This window comes from Sapajus apella, unplaced genomic scaffold (genome assembly GCF_009761245.1).
Source record: "Sapajus apella isolate SASKATOON/1434 unplaced genomic scaffold, GSC_monkey_1.0 scaffold190, whole genome shotgun sequence".
In the NCBI taxonomy this organism is placed as follows: domain Eukaryota; kingdom Metazoa; phylum Chordata; class Mammalia; order Primates; family Cebidae; genus Sapajus; species Sapajus apella.
The window spans coordinates 223,589-231,676 of NW_022437130.1; positions in this window are offsets into that span (position 1 = coordinate 223,589).

An 8,088-nucleotide genomic window follows, 5' to 3' on the forward strand; every position below is an offset into this window, starting at 1 on the left:
ACCAGAGAAAACTTTGAAAAGTAAAAAGTGTTCATTTTGCAACATCTAAGAAGAACTTCTAGTTCACCCGTTACAGTGTTTTATTGATATTTACAGTCAGGAAGATTTTCTTACTTCTCAGCTAATTTCTTCTGTAGCTTCAGTTTATTCTAAAACCTCCTTTCATCCCCCAAGGAATTATGAAATATGACTGGACAGAATGTACCAGTAATAGAGTTATCGGTGATTTGTGGCACAAGGATGAAGCAAAGCTTGCCAAATCTTAGAGGTGGACCTGGATGTCACTGATATGTTCTTAAATATATTAATAGGAGAAATAGCCTATAAAAATACAACATTAGAAATATTAACAACGTTCCCTCTCCAGAACAACAAAGTCTCCCCAATATTCCCCCAGAAGCTCCTGAAAAATGGTGTGACCAAAAGCCCAATTCATAACGGGTAAAAGCGGAGGAGATCAAGAACGGACAATAAGCATTAACTTAAGCATCACGTTTATTCTCTGGAGCATCAAGCATAACATAAAAAAAAAAAGATATTTTTCCTTTGCTGCAAAAGAGAGCTCAGGAAGTAAGAGACTCCTCCCTTTTCAGGTACCTGGCAATGTACAGACTGAGTGGTGATATTTACTCAAAGAATTACATACAAACATAGCTTGTTATTCCAAAATCTCCCGTCTATATGATCTGGACATGACAACAATTTAGGTTTCCCTGTCTAGGTGTGATGGGGTTATTATTTAAGAAAAAAAGTTTAAGGAATCATACAGTGAATATAAACATACCATCACTTTGATTCAATAGCTGCTTATATTTTGCCATGTTTGCTTTATACTGTGAGTAGGTGTTTTTTATTTATCACAAGCTTTTAAAAAGATCCTTCTTCTTACCTCCAAAGAACAAATAACTTCAATGGGGGAGACAAGCCCTTCATGTATGACAAGGCAAAATAACAATACAATACTGACAAAGTGAGAAAATGAGTACAGACAGTGAGTAATTCAAAGAGCTGTCATCATGAACTGTGAAAGCTCCCAGAAGAAGGTAGGGCTCAAGTCTTAAACAATGTGTTGGATTTGCAGGGTGCCGGGGTGGATGATCCAAGGAGGCTGTGAATGCAGGCACCCTTGGGCAGTGTGTGAAGAGCAGCCTGGCTGCAGCTGAGCTGTGAGGTCGACACGTGACCCTGAAGGCACTAGGGAGTCACTGAAGGTTCAAGCACCAAGCAGTGGTGTGATGAAAGTAGTGCTTTAGGAGGTGTAATGTGTCTGCAGGTCCAATTTGGAGTGGGGCTAAGGTAACAGCTTCCAAGGGATTAGAATGAGGACCAGGAAAGGAGTGCATGAGGGGCATATGGGGACTGGCCCAGGGCCATGCCCTGTGGATGAACAGCAAGGGCTAACTATGAAAGATAATTCAACAGGGTTTGTTGGAGGAGAGAGATTCCTCACAGACATTAGCAAGGTTTTAAATACAGTAACTGGGAAAGTGAAGATGTCACTTACAGAATTAAGAAAGTCAAGAGGAAGAGCTAGTTTGGGGAGTTGGAAAGACATACAGAGTTGAGTTTGGGATTGGCCGAAGCCCAAGTAACCACAACACTTCCGCTGAAAATGTCTAGATTCACAGAACCAATGCTCAACAGAAGGACAGAGGTAGAAAATATCTCCACATCACTCTTTTCATTTATCTTCTTACTTTTTTTCCTTTGCGTCTTAAAGAAAAAGGTTTCTCTGCCGCTCACCAAAGCTAACCTCTTACTTTTGGTAGACAACCTATTCTTACCTCATTTCTTCAGGTATCGAACTCTACGTTAGTTCTAGCCTCCTCAGTTTTTCCTCTCCACACATTGTCTCCCTGCCACCTCCAAACCTGCTGTGACTCTGACAAAAAAACAAAAATTCCTTTTCTGGATACTAACATCCCTTCTGGCTAAGCACACACCTCTTTTTCCTTTCACTGATAAACGCTGCAAGTAGCTCATTCCCACTGACCACCCCAAATTCCTCCTTTGGACACCTCTTCTAATCCTGTGCTCCTGGAGCACGCAGTCTTTCTTTCATCACACCCCAGCACTCCTGCTCAACCTGTCTGCAAACTGTCATCACATCAGAGCACACACTGACTCCCTGGGATCTACAGGATCAAGTCTCCCCTGCTACCACTTCTGTGATAAGAATTTCTACCACAAAATCTAACTTTTGCCATTCCCCTTCTTCCTCTACTCCTTCCCTCTGAGAGCCGATGCAATCACAAAGCTTCAGCTGCATCCAACCTTCCAAATCAGCATCAACAGCCCTAGTCTCCAGCCCATGCTCCAGTCTTGAGTCCTACCTTTCCAACTATTGACAAAACAACTCCACCTGGATTTCCCTGAGTCGCCCCCCATGCTTCATAACCAAAGCTAACATCATTACCGGCCCTGCAAAACCAGTTCCTGTCTTCAACCAGCCCATACCTGTTCATCAGCCAGACACTGTCAGTCCTCTAGGCTCTTCAATTCAGCTACTTCAGTTTCCTCATGAGCTTCATTTTCTTCTTCCCACTAACTAGATTATCAACAAGTCCTCACATTTATACCTCTAAAAATGTGTCTCAAAGTCATCCCTGACTCCCCATTTTTTCTGCCACCAACCCAGACCAAGGCTCCTCCCCCTCAGCCCTGGATCACTTTTGCATCTCCCTAGATTCTACCCTTCTTTTCTCCACTTAATCATATTACCCCAGATTAACCTTTCCAAACACCACTTTTTTCATGATGTGTCATTGCTCAAGAATCTGTAATGACTCCCTACTACCTCTGAATCAAATTCAATCGCCACTCTTGTGTTCCAAGACTCTCCCTATTTGACCCTGCTCCGCTTCGCCAATCCTGTTTCCCACTCCTCACTAACCTACATCTTCCCCTGTGTCAGCCCAGGCTCTTCAATGCCCTAATTCCCATGTGCCATTGCCCAGTCTCCATTCACCCTCCAAGGATCACCCTAGGTTCCACCTCCTCTGTAGTTCTGCCAACTTTTTACTTATAACCCCGCAACACTCAGCAATTAATCTCTAATTGAACAGTAATTATCCATCCTCTTCAAAAGTTCTTTGAGGACAGAGACCACTTTGAATATTTCTTTTGCGTTCCACAGCACCCTGGACAGCAGAAGATGCTAGTGGGAATTGAAAAGTTATTTTTGATTGGCTGGTCAATTGGTTTCTGGTCCCAATTATCAGTTCCCATATCTCCCTTTCTCTGTCTCATGACTATGATCAATAAAATTGTTGTAACACATTTTCTCAGGCTTGGAACAGAGAATTCCCAGGAAGACAACCTGGAGTCTACCAATCTAGAATAGTAGGCTGGGTGGGGTGGGGTGTCTGTGTCCATACGCACACAGGTAAGTGAGATTTACAGAATCTAGCTTAACCAATTGGTCAAGGGAGCTGAAATGCCAAAACCATCAATAGAGGACAAGTAAGGAACCAAAATGAGAGAATAATTTGAAATATGCCTAATTAGAAGCACAGTATGCCAGAATTTTAACAAAGCAATTTCTAGTCTGGTCCTTGTGCACACAAAATTTTCCATCAGAAAGAAAGGGTAACCTGGTGCTAGAGACTTCAAAAACATGTTTGAAGTTTTCTCAGTTGTTCAACTGAATACATTTATAATCTATCCAGCCTATCAGGTACAGTGCTATATTCCATAGAGATGGGGAATCAGAAGGGAGAAGGTTTAGAAACACAGGTTTTCTAAGCTTAAGAAACTCCAGCAATGCATATGTTCATTGCAGCACTGTTAGCAATAGCAAATACATGGAATCAACCTAAATGCCCATCAGTGGTAGACTAAAGAAAATGTGATACATATACACCATGGAATACTATGCAGTCATGAAAAGAATGAGATCATGCCCTTTGCAGCAACATGGGTGGAGCTAGGGGCCATTATCCTAAGCAAACTAATGCAGGAATAGAAAACCAAATACTGCATGTTCTCACTTACAAGTGGGAGCTAAACAATGAAAACACATAGACACAAAGAGGGGAACAACACACACAGGAGTCTACTTGAAGGTGGAGAGTGGGAGGACAGAGAGAATGAGAAAAAAATGCCTATCAGTTACTATGCTTATTACCCAGATGATGAAATAATCTGTATACCAAACCCCTGTGATACAATTTATTTATATAACCTGCACATGTACCCCTGAACCTAAAATAAAAGTTAATTTAAAAAAAAAAAAAAAGAAGAATCCCCAACAAGAGCCTAGGCTAGAGACCAGAAGTGTGATGAGAGTCAGTGAGTCAAGCATAGAGGGCCACGCAGTGGGTGTAATCCTTGACATACCCTCTCCTGAAACATGTTTCAGATCATCAGTCATTTCCAGCCTTCTGCACCAAGGACTTAACCTTTCTCTGACACTAAGGTCACATCAGACTTAGCTCAGCCACTGGGCTGCCCAAGGAGGAAGGAGAATATCCCCAACACAGGAGTCTCACAGGAGACTGACCCCAGTCTGCTATTTATTCTGTGATTTGAGCAGGGGTTAGATAATATGCACCACACATTATGTTTTGAAAGGCCCTGGGTAAAGTAACACATTGGACCATTATTGGCCATTAACACCATTAACACTGTGTGAATTTACTGTCAGAAATAAGCAAGCCTACAGACACCAAGCCCTGCTACAGGGGCCTGGGACAAAAAATAAGCAGGACCTAGTGTTTGGATGATAGGAAAGGAGAAAGGGGAGTTGGCATCAAAAGGTAAGGTGGGAAGGCTCACACTTCAAGATTTTCCCACCAGCGCTAAGAAAATACAGACTTTTTCCCAGTTGGGAGGCAAAGGAGGTCAGCTGGGTTTTGGTCAATTTGTTTCCAGTACCAGTTATGAGCTCCCATTTCTCCCTTGCTCTGCCTCATAGTGAGTATTTCTTGATATCAGCCTCCAGAACCTTTTCCCTAGATTCCACCTTTTTAGAGTCCATGATGTGGGTGCTGGGGTGTGTGTGTGTGTGAGAGAGAGAGAGAGAGAGAGAGAATGAGAATGAATAGAATCCATGTCTCAGGAAGAGGAAGGAGGGAAGGAAGGAGGAAGAAAGAGAGGGAAGGAAGGTTTAGACCTGGGAAGCAGAATAGAATGACAGGGGCTCCCTCTGATTCCCCAGACCCTGGCATCAGCTCCTGCCCTCCAGCTTTTTCCTCTGTACATCAACCAGAGAATGAACGTATGAGTCAATCAAGTCTTGACTTTCAAAGCCACAAGTCTCCCCAGAAAAGCACCCCACCCCCTTCTCCAGAGATGACCTCCAGGGCAAGGCAACAGGGTTAGGAAACAGATGGATATGCGGAGATCCTCCAGAGCTAACCTGACCCCTGACCCCCACCAGTTCACGTCCTCTAATCCAACTTTCCAAAAGGGAGAGCATATGCATGGGGCCCCGGTAACTTACTGGGCTCCGTGGGACAAAGATTCCAGACAAAATGGTTTCAGCCACGTGCGGAGATGGGGAGTTACACACAGAAGCTAGTGGAAGCCACAGGTACAGGGAGATGGGGAATCCCTGGCCATCAGAGAAACAGGGCCACAGGTGGTGGAAGGTGAGGGTGGTCGGTGCCGGTTCTAGGGAGGGACTGTGTAGCCAGGGAGCAGGAGGAGCAACGAACCCGGGACATGGGCGATGACAGGGGCGCAAAGAACTAGAAAGACATCTCAGGGCTCTACACATCACAGCAAGCAGAGACTTGGTGGGTGTGTATGAGAGGGACGCTAACTCACATTTCCAGGAATGGGTAATTCTTATGAAAAGTTCCTCCGTTCCCAGAACTGAAGAGGAGGACAAGGAGGAGGTCCGAGGCGCCCACCGCCCTCCCAGCCGGGTCTGCCTCTCAAGTCAGAGAGGCTGGCTCCCCACACGCACCAGGCTAGACCGCTGTCGTCCGCCCCGCTCCTGTCAGTCCGCGGCCGGCGCGGCTCCGGGTCCCCACCGCCCCTCTGTGCACAACAGGGCCCCGGGCCCCCGACGGGGAGGAGGGGTGCCGGCCCCTGGTGGCCGCCGGGAGCCCGGCTGACAGGCACGGGGGAGGTGGAGCCGAGGGAGGGGCCGGGACGCCGGTAGCCCGAGCGGCGCGCTGCAAAGTGAGCCAACGCCGCCCATCCGCGCGCTCCGGGAGAAGGCGGCCCGAGGGGACCGCCTCCCGCCTCCCCAGCACAGACCTCCGCAACTGGGATGAAGGCGGAGGGGCGCCGAGTTCCCAGCCCCCACGCCCTCCCCAAACGCAACCTGCACTGCCATAGCAACCAGAATCTCCGCAACTCCAGCCCCGACGCCGAGGGGGCACTGCCCCCCAACACGCACGCGGCGGCAACAGCCCTCCTTCCCCAAACTTGTCCGAGACGCCGCGTCCGAGGCAGCAGCCTTCAGCCCGGGCCCCCCGCGCTCTGCGCAGCTTACCTGTCCGGAAAAAGGCGACCACGTCCGAGTCGGCTGCTCCTCCTTCCTCCGCTGCTCCCTCCGGGGGGTTCATGACTGGCGGAGGGCGTCCGCCGGCAGCCGGGGACCGGAGAAGCCTGGGCCGAGGGCTGCTCGGCGCCCGAGGGGCGGAGGGCGCGGGTAGCCGCGGGGCTTCGAGGGCGGGCGCTGGGCGGCGGGGCTGGGGCAGAGGACGCCAAGCCTCCCTCAGGCGGAGGCGCGCGGCGGGCTGGGGGTGCCTGCTGCCGGCTCCCCCATGGTACCCCTTCCCCAGGGCGCTGGCCGCCTGCTGTCTGGCTGGGGCCGGGGCCCGGGGCCGGGATGCGGGCCGCCTGGGCGCCCGCTGTCCCCCAGCAGCGGCAGCTGGCTCTCCTGCTCGCCCGTCCGCCTGTCTCTATTGTTCAGCCCTGCTCCGCTCTCTGCTCTTTATTTTTCCTCCTCCCTCCCACCCTCCTGGTCTCCCTACCTCCTCCCTCCCTCGCTCACTCGCTCTCTAGCTACCTCCCTCCTTCCCTCGCTCGCTCTCTGGCTCCCCCTCTGGCTCCCGCCGCCGCCGCCGCCGCCACCCCAGCTCCTCCCCCGGCTCGCGCTCCCTCAGTCCCGGCCAACAATGACCCCGGCAGCGCCGAGCTGAACTGAAGCTCCGGCCCAAGCGGACGGCTCGCTGCGGGCGCCCAGCGGCGCCGAAGCCCCCCGTCCCAGCGGCCCAGCACCGACCTCCCGGGGAGCGGAGCGCGAGTCCCCAGCTATTGTTCGAGGCTTTGCTAGGCCGGCTTCCTGAGCCCCGCAGGAAAAGTCCGGGCCGAGGAGGGGGCGGGGCCGCCGGGCGAGCCCGGGGCTGCAGGGCGCACGCCAGGCTAGTCCAGGGGGCTCTGCGGCCCGGGTGCTGCGCGCTCAGCTTCTCCGCTTGCGCCGCCGGTGCTCCTCCCGGCCCCGCGGCCACCTCCTCCGCCCACTCCACGCCCAGGTGTGTGAGGGGAACACCAGGCTGTCCGCCCGCGGTCTGCGGAGTCCCCAAGCTGGACTGACCTGTCCCTAGAGGCCGGCCTTTCTTCCCCTCCTTCCTGACCAGCTCTCTCCCGTCTCCCTGCCCTCCTGAGCCGCTGACATTTTCCTCACCAGTTCGCCACAGTTTCTATCCTTTTTATCTTTTCCCGTCCTTTTCCCCTTTTCAGCGCCCCTTTAAACATCTCCGCCTATCTCTGTGACTCTTTGTCCAGTTTAATGCTCCTGTAATGTCTCCCTGCCTGTCTCTCCCTCCCTCCGTCATTCTCTTGCCCCTCGTTTGTCTCGGTCCTGCCTCCGTACTTGGCCCGTATCTCCGCGCTCCTCTTGGACAGCTGTCAAAACTCTCTAATCCCTGGGGCCTTCTCGGTTTTGTTCTCCCTTGTGTGAATGGAGAGATCCATTTGGCCAGGAGAAAGGAGGTGTTACAGCAAGCTGAATTTCAATTAAAGTGGGGAGAGGGGCCGGGGAGGAATGGGGAAGACGGCAAAAAAAGAAAACAGATGCTATATGGGGTAATTAATGCGGTGATTGTATTGTGCCCATCGGTTTTTAAGCAATAATTAAACAATAATTCGCCAGTAGTCTGTTTATGGTTCTAGTGACTGCTGAGCCCACCA